The following is a 14,053-nucleotide window of genomic DNA, read 5'->3' as shown; positions in this document are numbered from 1 at the left end:
TCTCGCACACAATTGTGGTTAAAACTCTAATTTTGCCTGGCTATGTGAGCTTGAGGGTAAATTTCTTGACTCTTTTGTGCCTCATTTTCTTCATTTGTAAAACAGAGGTAAAAATAGTACATTCTTTATAAATTTTGGGAGAGAATTGAGTGAAATATTACATAATTTACATATTACATAATATAATGCATAGGTATTATGATACAAACTGTATAAAGGAGAATAATCATGTACTCATAGAGTTTAAAATCTGGGAGTGAAATAAACAAATATATCAATCATAATATGCAAATATGGGTTAAGAAATAGGAAAATAAGCGAGAGAAAGAGGGTGTCAGGCGTGGGAAGCGTTGGCTAGGGTGTTCATGGAGGGTCTTTGTGATAAGAATCTAGGTGAGAAAACCCCTTGGCACAGAAGATACATGACTTCAGTGGGCTGGCTTATGGCTGGAGAAGGACCAGAAAGGGGTATTCTAAACTGTGGGTTCCAGCATCCAGGTAGTTTTTAAACACAACAAAATTGATTGCTTGGCACCAATTAAACACCTGTTGTTTTGGCCTGGTTGTCTAAAAAACAGCGGAGCTAGGTGTGGCTTCTGGATAAGCTGCTTGCTGTCTTCCCAAGACAAATTCAGGGCGTAGGAGGCTGCAGTTCATTGGAACAGTCTTGCCTATTGGGGAGGAAGAGTCGAAAAGGGATTTTTCAGATTGTTCCCTGAAGTCTCCTACTAGCTATTGTTCATTTCCCCTATTTTGATTTCTCATATTGTTTCTTTTCTTTCCTTTTTCCTACTCCAATCTTGCCAGAATGTCTATGTTCATGATACTTTGTAAAGTCTAGCTTTTGGTTTAGTTGATCACCTCTTCTATTGTTTTCCTTATAGACAAAGAAATTAGTTTCTGTTCAGAGTTTTATTATTTCCTTTCTTGTACTTTCTTTGGCCTTCTTTTCTTTTTTTGGGGGGGGTTCCTTTTTTAAAAATTTAAGTTCAATTAATTAACATATAGTGTATTATTAGTTTCAGAGGTAGAGTTCAGTGATTCATCAGTTGCATACAACACCCAGTGCTCATTCCATCACGTGCCCTCGTTCATGCCCACCACCCAGTTGGGGGCGGAAGATTTGTCTGAAGAAATAATAGCTGAAAACTTCCTGAATCTGGGGAAGGAAAGAGAAATCCAGATCCAGGACGCACAGAGAGCCCCCAACACGGCCTTATTTTCTTACTCTGTTGGTTCTCATTTTATCTTCTTTGTCCAGTGCTTAGCTTGCTAATATTCAATCTTTTTTATTTTCCAGTATATGCATTTATATTATACCTTTTCTCTATATGTTAGCTAATTCCATAAATTTTGATATTTAATTATTTCATTTCACTTGTTCCTAATTACTTGTAAACATTTGTGTTTTCTAGTAGAATATTTTTTTTTTTTTGGTACCTAAAAATTATTTTCAAGTGCTTCTTTTTGTTTTAAGTCTGTTTCTAAATGTAGCTTTCTGGTTTTTTTTCTGGCAATGTATTTCATGATAGTTAGAGAATGTTGCCCAAAAGAGATTATTTTTTGGTACTTGTCAAGACTTTGTGAGCAGGGAGCCTGATGCGGGGCTCGATCCCAGGACCCTGGAATCATGACGTGAGCTGAAGGCAGACACTTAACTGACTGAGCCACCCAGGCATCCCATGTTTCTTTTCTTTTTTTAATAAATCTTTCAACACTGTAAAAAGCAGGTGCTGAATCCAAAATCATATAATTGATTTTGTCTGTATTGTGCCTGTTTCATTTTTTTAGACTACAAAGAATTCTCAGCTTGAGCAGGAAAGTCTGACATAGCCTTGCCAATTTGTCCATTTCTACAGCTTTCAAGATGTGTTTCTTCACTTCACCTGAAGACTGCAGGTTGACAAGTTTCAAAACCTGTTAATTGGTTTATTATAGGCACCAGCCTTTGGGGATCTCATTTGCGTGTTTCAGTGAATTTTTGCTAGTGTTCAGGTCTTTACTGCAAAATTAAATGTTATCTTGGCCATAGATTTTGTAAGCTCCCATCTCCATATGCTTAATTGGATCAGATTACAAAGAAAAAAATAAAAATATAAATATTTCTTGAAAATTAAGCTGTGAGGAAAGGTTTGCTTGGCTGTTTTGTGGAGGCTTTTAGTTAAAGTAGTTGCTGTGTGGGTAATGCCAGAAGCTCCAAGTGGGTTCTGAGCTGGCCTCTGAAAATGGCCTGTTATATTTCTACTGTGTACTAGGGAGTAAGGATTACTGGACAGTTTATAATCCCACTGCAGAAGAGATGTCCTCTTAGAGACTCGTAGGAAATCTCCCAAACATGGACCAAGAAGACAGTGGTCTGTATGAGTCAGAAGAACAACTTTAAGACTTATTTGTCAGGTGGGAATATGTGCCAAGGTGAATAATAAAAAGAATGAAAGGGACAGAGATCAATGGAGAGATGTTGGTCAGGAAAGTCCTTGTTATAAAGATAACATTTGAGCAGAGGTCTGAATAAAATTCAAAAACCCCAACATGCTGAGGGATTCCAGAAAGATAAATGTAAACTCACGAAAGTTCTCTGCATTAACCGTGGCTTGCCCTCTATCTCCTGCCATCTGATAGGGTGAGGACATACCTGGGCCAGTCAGACCCAAGATGGAGGAGCAGAAATCTGGCCACCAAGACCATCTGTGCATGTGCTGGTGGCGCCTTCCCTGTCCCCCATATCAGCATTAGGCCCGAGATACATTCATTTGTGCAGAGTACTTTTATAACGTTGTCAAATGCATCACTCATTCTGCTTCTCATTACCACTTTCCAGATCATCCCTTACTTTCTTATGCTATAGCTAAAATTACCTTCATTCTTGTCTTAGTCCGTTCAGGCTGCTTTAACAAAACACCATATACTCGGTGGCTTATAAAGAACAAAAATTTATATCTCAGGTCTGGAGGCTGAAAGTCGTCGATCAAGACATCACTGGCAGATTTAGTGTCTGGTGAGCGTCCACTTCCTGGTTGGCCATCTTGTCTTCTCCCTGTGTCCTCATGTGGTAGAAAAGGCAAGGGAACTCCCTTCTATTAGGGCACCATGCATTCATAAGGGCTCCATCCTCATGACCTAATCACCTCCCAATGGCCCCACTTCATTGGAAATTAGGTTTCAACAAATGGGGAAAAAAACATTTAATCTCTAGCAATGGTATTACTCTGAGTTCTTCTTACCCACTTCCTTGTTTGAAGCAGCTACAAGCCTATCGGAAGCAAACTCTTATCATAAAATGTTGTGTGGAAGGTACTGCAAGAGGGGAGTCTTTTCTAATAGGAGGGGGCACAGGAAAAGAATATGCTCTACACCATTCAGATGGCAGGGACTCTTTCTGACTTGTCTTCATGTCTCTGAGAGCACCCAGCACAGTGCCTGGCACCTCCTTGATGCTGAATAAAGACTTTGAGCTCCAATTCACAATGGATCCCTAATTCCTAGCAACAAATTAGACCAGAGGAGTTCATTTTTCAACCTGTCAGAACCCAAGGTGCAAAAGTAGACCAAAACTGTTATTCAACAAACATGTTTCCTTAAAGAATCTCCAAAGAGACTGCCAACATACACCAATGGACTCACTTTCTAAATCGGTGCCACACGTCATAGGCTATATATGTGTGCTCGGGAGATGAAAACTGGTTAACTGCCCACCAAGATGCCAAATGTCTTGGATTAGCAGGCTGAGTCCCAGATGCAAAATGTTGACACAGAATGCCCTGAAACAATCTCCTCCTTAAGCACATACCTCAGCTCATTAATATCTAAGAAGACAGGTGAGGACTGAGAAATTGTTAGCTCAGTTATGTTGAGGACCAATTCATTTTCCTGCTCTCAGTCCAAAAAGTGCAAGATTCCTTTATCCTCTGAGGCTTCAGGTGTCCTCTGGAGTCAGAGGGCTCTTACATTATGCATTGCCTTGCGGCAGCTGTCACAGCTCACATTTACTCCTGAGGCCATGTCTTGTCCCCTCTCTCTGTCCTGCCTACCCAGACCTCACACATCTGCCTGGACCAGAGAGGTGTCCAAGGTGGGCCTGGGCATAATGCAAAAATCTATAACCTGAGGGGAGGCTCAAAGTAATTATGTTCCTTATGGAAGTGAGCATATAACATCTAGTCCCTAAGGTTGTGGTAAGAATTCCATATAAAAATACAGCCATTACACTCTCTGTTTCTATGAGTTTAATTATTTTAACTACCTCATACAAGTGGAATCAGGCAATAATCATTCATGTGTGACTGGCTTACTGCACTTGACATAACCTCCTCTGGGTTCATCCACGCTGTCGCATGTGGTAGTATTTCCCTTTTTAAGGCTGAATAATATACCATTATATATATATATATATATATATATATATATATATTTATTCATATTTTCTTGACGATTTATTTATTTATTTATTTGACAGAGCGAGAGAGCACAAGTAGGGGGAGCGGCAGGCAGAGGGAGAGGGAGAAGCAGGCTCCCAGCTGAGCAGGGAGCCCCATGCAGGACATGATCCTCCATTTGTAAGTCAGGAGATAAAATATCCATTTTTATCTCAGGAGATAAGATGCTAATCGATGGTTATAAAAGTTCAATTATGCAAAATAAATAGGTCTAGAGATTTTTCAAACAAGACATAAAAGGCATGAATAAGAAAGGGATTGACACATTTGCCTATATTAGAAATTAAAATTTACGTCCATAAAATATCCTATTATAAACAAAGCAAAGAGAAAATTGGCAGCCCCAGAGAGTGGGTGGGAGAGAGCGGTTGACTATGTATAAATATATAAAATCATTCAATTACTTTTTTATATGGCTTAATCTCATCCATATGTATTCCAAAAGAATATATATTTAGACAAATTTCATAAAAAGAGTGCCATGGTATATGTAGTACTGGGGACTTTTTTTTCCTCAATGAAGATTATATTGCTAAGATACAATCATGTCGATGTATGCCACCATACTTAATTTAGACTGCTATATGCTATTCCATTGTATGAGTATTATTCATAAAATTTACTCCTCCTCTCTACTAATGACTTGTATTTAGACTGTTTTGAGTTTTTTGCTATTGGAACATTGCTGCTATAAACACTTGTGTATATTGTTGCTGATATAAACAAGTACGTAATAGTTTTCTGAGATTTATTCCCAGGAATGGAGTAGATGGTTTGTAGGATTTGCAAATGTCCAGTTGACAAAAGTGTCAAACTATCTTCCAATTCACTCTTCCACCAGTCATGGAAATGCATATATTCTTCAAAATTCGGTTTTATCAGACTTTTAAATATTTTTTCCAATCAAATGAATATAAAGCATATCTATTGAATACATTTTCATGATCATTAAAAGAGGCCGAATGCCTTCTTAGATATTTATTGAGCATTAATTCCTCCTCTTTGAAATTCCTGCTTATATTTTATGCCGATTTTTTGTATTGGGTAATTTGTTTCCGTTATTGTAGTTTTTATTCTGTAAGAGTCCTTCACTAGTTGTGTGTCTTATATCTATCTCCTCCCTGTTTATACCTTTCTGTTCCACTTTTCATATCCTTTTCTTAATGACAATTTAATTATACTTAGATCTACTCTTTCCTTTTAAAGTTAGTGCTTTTTAGAGTCTTATGTTAAAAACTCTTGCCTATGTCAGGGTCAGAAAGAGAAGGACCTGGATTTTCCAAGAATATTTGAGTTTAGCTATTGCAGTTTAATTTCTGATCCACGTAGAGCTGCTTTTGATGTAGAATATGAGGTAGCTAAATCACCATTGTCAACATTTTTTCTCCAAATGGTGACCATTTTTCAAATTTCATTTGTTGAACACTCTCTCCATACCCAATGACATCACATGATACCTCTCATATGTACTCACATTCTATGCACATGGATCTGCTTTTGGCCCCTCCATCATGTTCCATCAGCCCATTTGTTTATCCAAGTACCAAGTCCACATGGCAATAATTGCTAAAATTTGATGATAAATTCTAACATCTGACAAATAAATTTCCCTCTCCCTGCTCTTCTTTCTCAGAAATATCTCATTCTTCTTAATCCTGTGCTCCCCCATAGACATTTTAGAGTTAACTTGTAAAGTTTGCCATTGAGATTTTGATAAAAATTACATTGAATTTTAGTTCAATTTGGGGAAAATCTGCTTTTATGATGTTATGCTTTCTTTTTATTTATAGGCATAATATGTGTATCTTGAATTATTTAGGTCTTCTTCAATGTATCATCAAGTTTTATAAGATTTCCTATAGAGATTTTGCATGTGTTTTATTAGATTTATTCTTAAGTACCTAATATTCTGTGGGATTTCTCTAAATAGTGACTGCTTTTCATTTTGTTCCTAGTAATTTGAGACTTCATGTATATCTTATATCAAGCTGCACTACCAACCCTTATGATTTTTTAAAATTTGTCTATAAACAGACCATTTTGAATTCTCTATATGAATAAAAGTATCATCCCCAGTAATGATGGTCTTATTTTTTACTTTCTATTTTTTATTCTTGTCCATAGTACTCTATCTAAAACCTGCAATATGATGTTGAATATATGTCCATTGACATCTTTGTCTTATTTCTGACTCAATTTTTTCTAATGTTTTCCTACTTAGAATAACACTTACTGGGGGCTTTTAATAATTACTTTTTTAAAAAGGCTTTATTTATTTATTTTAGAGAGAGAGAGCATGAGAGGGGGAAAGGGGGAGAAGTAGAGGGAGAGGGAGAAGCAGATTACCCGCTGAGTAGGGAGCCTGACATGAGTCTCGATCCCAGGACCCTGAGATCATGACCTGAGCCAAAGGCAGATGATTAACAAAATGAGCCATCCAGGCCCCATTTTAATAACTTTCTTATCATGTAGAGAACATTTTTTAAATTCCTAATTTAAGAGATTTATTATGAATTTATGTTTAATTTTATCAAATGTTTTTTCATATCTATCGAAATGATCATATATTATTGATTAAGGGATAAGATATTTGTAACACTAACACCAACAAAGAATTTGTATCCATAAGATAAGAACTTCTACAATCCAAGAAGAAGAAGAAAAAAAAAAAGTACATACAGGACAAATACTTTTGTGGCAGACACTGCTGATTGCATAATCAACGGGCTTTCTCCCAACCTTTCTTACTGAGAGTACTTTGATTTGTACTTGGGGCCAATTTTCTCAGCTTAATATTCAGTTCCTTTGTTTCAAGATATCGTTTTTGCCATTAAAATATAACCTGAGTGTTTCTGAGAAAGTTTTTTTTTTTTTTTTTCCTGAAACAAGAGCTTCTCTGATTGCCTGAGACCATGATGCTATACTGGAGAAGGGACAGCCATCTTGTGACCATGGAATGGCAAGCTTATCATGCTGCATTTGGAAGGACTCACCACTAGAAGCAGCATGGAACACACATCATAAGTATTTTCCATCAGTCCTGACCTACCCTTCTCCATATTCTCCTTAGATGGGGGGAAAAAAACAAAACCAACAAACTCATTTAGGTTTTTGTTACTTTTACCGAAAGCATTTCTAACTGATTAAAATAAAAATTGGCAACCTATAGAAAAAAATCCCAAGTGGTTTGTCGGTGTATGTAAAAAGAAAGTTTTACTTCACAGCTACACTGGTAACCAGGAAAATGAAGATTAAAGCTATGGTGGGTGAGTATTCCATACCAAACAGTTCAGCAAAACAGTGCCTCCATGACCATACCAAGATTTGGCAAAGATGAGGAACTAAAGGAGCTCTTATTCACAGCTTGCCTTGTGGGTATATAAATTGCTACAACTCATTTGAGGAACACTTTGGCAAAATCTAGAAAATTTATATATGTATTCAAGAGGGAAAAAGAAAGCCTCAAAATATTCTAAATGTCCACCAGTAGAAGACTGTATATAAATTGTTATAGATTCACTTAAAAGACCATGATGTAGGAGTGAAAATGAGTGAGCCAAGTTCTACATATCCATATGGAAGAAACTCACATAAAATCAGCATCCAGAAAAGTGAATTACAGAATGCATTTAGTATGATATGATTTATATAGTTTAAACAGTAGGCACAGCAATAGTAAATCATGAAGAAATCTAAGAGACATTAACACCAAAATCAGGATAGTTATTACCTCTGTTGAGGGAAAGAGAAGGGTGCAAGTAGTGTGATAAGTGTAAGAGGCTCTCCTCTAATGAAAAGATGCTACTCCTCAACATGGATGGTAGATTCATGGATGTCCACTTTATTATTTTCTATACCTCCTTGTATATCTTCTTAAATCATTTCATATCTTCTTGTTTGCCTCAAATCATTTCTAATATTTTAATTAAAAATAGAAGAATACTTAAATATTATTTCAGAAAATAAGTGGACGTAAAGTGTGTCTGCGTATATGCATTTGCATGGGCATGCACATCTTAACACCAGCAGCTGGCATGTGCCCTCATGTCATTTTATCCTCCATGGTTTGTTGGAAAATCATCTGTATCGCCACTGGGTTCAAGGCAGCTAAGTGACCTTCCAAAGCCACACGTTGGTCAGTTGATCTTGGCCCCATGGTCACTAACCACACATCACCACAATTCCCGAACCCCCTGCTGCACACATCAATACCCTAGAATTGGAATGCCAGTTACTAGTGTCTCCTTTGGCATTTGTAGGACACTGATGATGGTTTCAGTCTAAATAATGGGCAGTTTGTGGTGAGACCGGTGTGAAGTGCTTCTGGGCTTTGAAAAATTGACATCTGGAGTTTGCCCCTTGCTGTGTTTGAGAGCTGCCTGCTGGGCGTTCAGCGTGTCCAGGCGATGCTGTCATTAAAGCCACTGTAGCTGTGTATTACATGAGCTCTGAAGTCAATCCCTGGCAAACAAGGGTGAATTAATCACAGCTGGTGATGCTGGACAAATGCATGCTAATCAGAAAAGACTTCTCAATACTTCTCGTGGGCCCCCAGAGCAGCTTTTTTTTTTAATTTATTATTTTTTATTTTTTCCCAGAGCAGCTTTTGAAAATAACCTCCCTTCTCCAAACAGGACATTTCCAGAGCTTTAAAAGAGATATTTATTCATTTGCTCATTTTTTTAACCATTAATCCTTTTATTCATTTGTTAAAAAAAATATTTAGAGTGTCTCCGTATGCTGGGAACTGTATTGAACCCAGAGTACACCTTGTGAATAAAAAGAAGTGGCCCCTGCTCTCACAGAGTTTACAAACAGAGAGCGTGTCCAGAGAAATATAAGTATCTTTCTTTCCTTGTATTAATATGAATGGTGGAGGAGGACATACTTTGACAAAGTCCTTCAGGGAATCACTCTTTGAGGAGGGGGCATGAAAGTCAAGCCAAATTTTAAAAATTCTGAAAGAATTTTAAGTCTTCTGAAATACTTCAGATTTCTTGGGGACAGGAAATTTGGGGACAGTGATTTCTAGTTCACCTTTGCCTCCCTAGAAATTGCCACCTGCTCTGAGACAGTTGAGATCAATGGGAAAACATGCTGGTTATTGCAGCAACAAGTGAAAGCTTTCCGGAGAAAATCCGACTCCATTGTTGCCTCAAGGCACCCCAGGCTCAGATCTTCCACCTTCCTCAAACACTTGCCTATAATTCAGAGCAGGACCTCTCCACCTATACTCTGTTACAAACCATTGACAGAAGGCATTCTCCTGTGCAAACACTCTGGAGTACATGTAGACCCAAACTATGCAGAAACATTAACCCCAACTTTTTCTGACCCATTCAAGAAAATATATTAGAAAGCAGATGAGTGAGCATAGCTTTATTACTGAATTAATCTTGAACCCACTTTATTTTAAAAAATACAAAGTGCATCATTCATATATTCTGTAGGATTATTAATAACAAATGACTGGGAGAACACATGACCATTGATGGTGGCCCACCAGGTTTTCTAATATTACAGCTAGGATTGCTGCTGTGCGGAGCTCCACACCTCACTCCCACTCCTGAGAATGGGCCTCAGGCTCTATCTCCTGATGCATCATTTTCTTATACCCTGTACCTCACTGAAGACTTACTCAAGGTTCCCAGTTCCACAAGACCATCCTCATCCCATCCACATGGCTTCAGACACACCTTGTCCAATGTACTCTTTATTTAAAATCAGTGCTCTTATGTCATCTTACCTACACTCTGTCCCTGAATTATGAATCCCTGGTGTTGAGGTTTATAAAGAACCTACACCACAATCCCACTGCAAGACTTAGGGTTATCATGAATAGTCTCAATACATCATTTATTCAACAAATGTGTATTGTGCCTATAATATCATCATCATCATCATCGATGTGTGGAAGGCTCCTGAGAGGCATTAGAGCATCAGCAGTGAACATAATAGATACAGTCCTACCTTCATGTAGCTCACAATCTAGAGGAAATTTTTTTAAAGGTTAAGATTTTGAAAGATAAGTATAGAAGATGTGTTTTTGTGAAGGAATAAATGGCTTGAGCCAAGTACCTAAGGTAGGAAACAGCAAGACAAACGCTGAAAATATGGGAGTAATGTGGAACTTGGCATTCATCCAAAGATTGGATAGTGATGGGGCTCACCTCTTTGGTGGTTTCTTGCTTGCCAGGAATCCCTCAGAATTTTCAGCCATTCTGCTAATTCAGGGCTTTGTCCTCTGAGACTTCAAACCTGTGAAGCTTCAGTTTCTTGTCACCTGAGCTGTTCAGAGTTGGGGGATGCACTCAATGAAAACAAAACCCAGCATACCCACAGGTCAGACCTCATGTAGCTCTCTCTTTCTAGATTACATGTTTCCTTGTTTTTTGTCTGCATTTTGTATTGGTTTCCTGGGGATATTCTCCATACAATCATACTTGACATCCAAGGACTTAGCATGAGTTTATAGTCTGATTTTGGTTCTTATTCCTTCTGTTCTTTCTCTCCAAGGATTCCCCTTTAAATTTCCAGCCGCTAGTGTTGGCAAAAATGTGGAGAATAGGGAACCCTTGTGCACTGTTTATGGGAATGTAAATTGGTGCAGCCACTGTGGAAAACAGTATGGAGCACGGAATAATGTATAGCATTGTTGAAACATTATATTGTACACAGGAAACTAATATAACACTGCATGTTAACATACTGGAATTAAAATTAAAAAAAGAAATAAAAAAAGAAATTTCATGTAATCCAATAATTCCACTCCTGAGTATGTACCCAAAGAAATAAAAACACTAATTTGAAAAGATACATGCACCCCTATGTTTATTGCAGCATTATTTACAATAGCCAAGATATGGAAGCAACCCAAGTGTCCGTCAATAGATGGATGGATAAAAAAGATGTGACACATACACACACAATGGAATACCATTCAGCCATAAAAAAGAATGAGATCTTAACCATTTGCAACAACATGGATGGATGTAGAGGGTAAAATGCTAAGTGAAATAAGTCAGATAGAGAAAGATAAATACCATATGATTTCATTCATATGTGGAATTTAAGAAACAAGACAAACAAACAAACTGTTAAATACAGAGAACACACTGGTGGTTACCAGAGGGGAGGTGGGTGGGGGTATGGGTGAAATAGGTGAAGGGGATTAAGAGTACACTTATCTTGATGAATACTGAATGATGTATAGAACTGTTGAATCATTATGCTATACACCTGAAACTAATATAACTCTGTGTGTTAACTATTCTGGAATCAAAATTTTTAAAATAAAATAAAATACTATTATTTCAACATATAACTAATCAAAACTATTAATAAGATAAAAGAAAATGCACTATCTATGTATATTTAAATATTTAAAAAGCAGTTATTTCATATATTTTATCCAGCAAGTGGCCTTAATCTGTATCAGGTCCTCCACCATCGCTGGCTATGAAATTCCTACCTTATGTTTTAGCAGGATCCCTTTGGCTGCTATGTAGAAAACAGATCACCTGGGCAAGACTTTGGGAATCAGCAAGCTACCCTGATAAACCTGGAGATGGTATTGTGGTGTCCTAGACCAGAGTGGTAATGATGGACATGGTAAAACGATTGGGATTCTGGAAATCCAGAATGCCCCTAAAATTCTGAAGGTAGAGTAAGTGGCATTTTGTATTTATTTGTAATTATTCTTACTAAGATGTGCACAGGAACTTTATATAACACTATAGTATTGCCATCACCATATTATTTTGTATGTATTTGCCTAATGTTCATTTCCCCTACTCTCAAGGAACTCCCTTGAGAACAGAGAATATGTTTCTTTAATCTTTGTAGTCTTTGAGCTTTGTAGCCCACAGTACTCCAATATTGATCTGAACTCATCTCACTAAACTTTTACCCATCGATTCTTTTCCTGCCCTTGAGGGCTACACACAACAAGCTGATTTTCCTTCCACATAAGAGTCCTTCACACAACTGAAACTATTTCTTTCCTGCCATTCTGCACACATACAAAATTCCTGAGGTAAACGGACATGAGTATCGAATAGGTTTGAAGACTTTAATGGAATTGGATTGAGTTTTGAGGACCACCTTCCCACCTCACCAAGGAGACCACAATATGTCCCTAGCCTATTGCCCAATAAAGAGAAACATTTCAGAAGGCTGGTTGAAGCAAGAATGAGAATGAAGAAAGGAATATTACAGGAAGACAATTGCCTTATCGAGAGCCTGGATTCTTCTTCCCAACCAGGGCTCCCTTTTTCCTGTGAATAAACAAGCAGTTCTATATTCTTCAAGGAAAGTTCCCTGCCTCAGCCACAGCACTGCATCCTGGGGCCCTGCATCGTGCCCCATAAAAGTGGGCAGGAGCTGGAGAAGCTTCATGACAGAGCCACCAGGATAGAGACCCAGGCTGGCTTCCTCTCTTTCTCCCCTCTTCCTTCTTTACTTCCTCAAGGAGGAGATGATGGTCCCTACAACTTCATTGTAAAGTCTTGATCTCTACAGCTCTCTGTAGTTTATGAAGTACTTCGACATGAATTAACTCACTGCATACACACAACAGATTTGCAAGATAGATTTTATTATCTCCATTCAATTTGCTGAAGACGCAAACACTTTAAAAGGTCATAAGGAGTTACTTTGGATGATTTTCTCATTACCTGACTGGGGCACAGAGAAAAGGGGGAAGTTGAGTACTGTGCTCAGATTCTGGAAGAGCAAGAAAGGCTTTGATGCAGAAAAATCAGGGCCAAGACTTAGTCAGAATATGGTGATATTTATGAGAAAAGAAAAAAGTCTGATCACTGCCCATGATCATCCTAAATTCAAATCCATAAATTTATATTGAATAAGATTCTGGGAACCTGTTATGAGCATGTGTGCTCTGCATTCAGGAAATTCCATTGGGATTCTTTGAATTTTAATGTTAATTGTATTTATTTCCATAAGAAATATATAAAGACCTCACAATTCTTCCCGTTTTTTTTTTTTTTTTAGCCATCTGCTTCTTTTCAGAGGCCTTCAACATTATGTATTTGTTGGGTACCTTTCCAAATGTTCTTTGAGTATTCCGTGCATATGCAAATATAGGATATATAAATACAATAGAATTTAATAACTGTGAGGGTTTGATTGGTGAGTAATTCCATAAAGCAGAATAAATGTTCCATTAAATCACTTCCTTCAAGCCCTGAGCAGCTGTTACCTTCTGAATGTGGGCACCCAACTATGCTGTTTTAATATATAAAATTGCAATCCCCTACATTTTTTCATCGCCAACATTCCCAATCCCCCTGACCCTACACTGCTCCTTATTTTCTCATAATTTTTACCTCCCTATAACATACTAAATATAGAAATAATGTAGAGATTTTCTTGCTCATTGTCTAGTATCTCAAAAATGTAAAATCTTGAGGTCAGACTATTGTCTCTTTTGCTGACTGATGTATTCCAAGCATTTAGAACAATACCTAGCACATGATAGGAACTCAATTTTTTACTAAATTTAACTGAAAGATTTTTAGCTATAATGTGTCAGACACTGTGACAAGCGATGGTGAGGATAAGAAGATGAAGAAGTGGAGAAGGGTGTATTCACCGAA

General features: G+C 37.6%; 1 long non-coding RNA gene across 2 annotated transcripts in view; it reads left to right on the top strand.

Annotated features, from left to right (window-relative positions):
- The window catches only part of LOC118548251 (uncharacterized), a 67,418-nt gene extending 59,806 nt beyond the window's left edge, over nucleotides 1–7,612 (top strand). For both annotated transcript variants that reach the window (XR_013447468.1, XR_013447467.1), the window contains one exon: nucleotides 7,326–7,612. This is a non-coding gene — a long non-coding RNA (uncharacterized LOC118548251). The remainder of the gene's footprint in view (nucleotides 1–7,325) is intronic.
- Nucleotides 7,613–14,053: the final 6,441 nt, after the last annotated feature.

The sequence above is a fragment of the Halichoerus grypus genome, chromosome 5 (assembly GCF_964656455.1).
Source record: "Halichoerus grypus chromosome 5, mHalGry1.hap1.1, whole genome shotgun sequence".
Lineage (NCBI taxonomy): Eukaryota > Metazoa > Chordata > Mammalia > Carnivora > Phocidae > Halichoerus > Halichoerus grypus.
The sequence above is the reverse complement of the archived record's forward strand: the minus strand, read 5'-3'. Positions and strand labels throughout refer to the sequence as shown.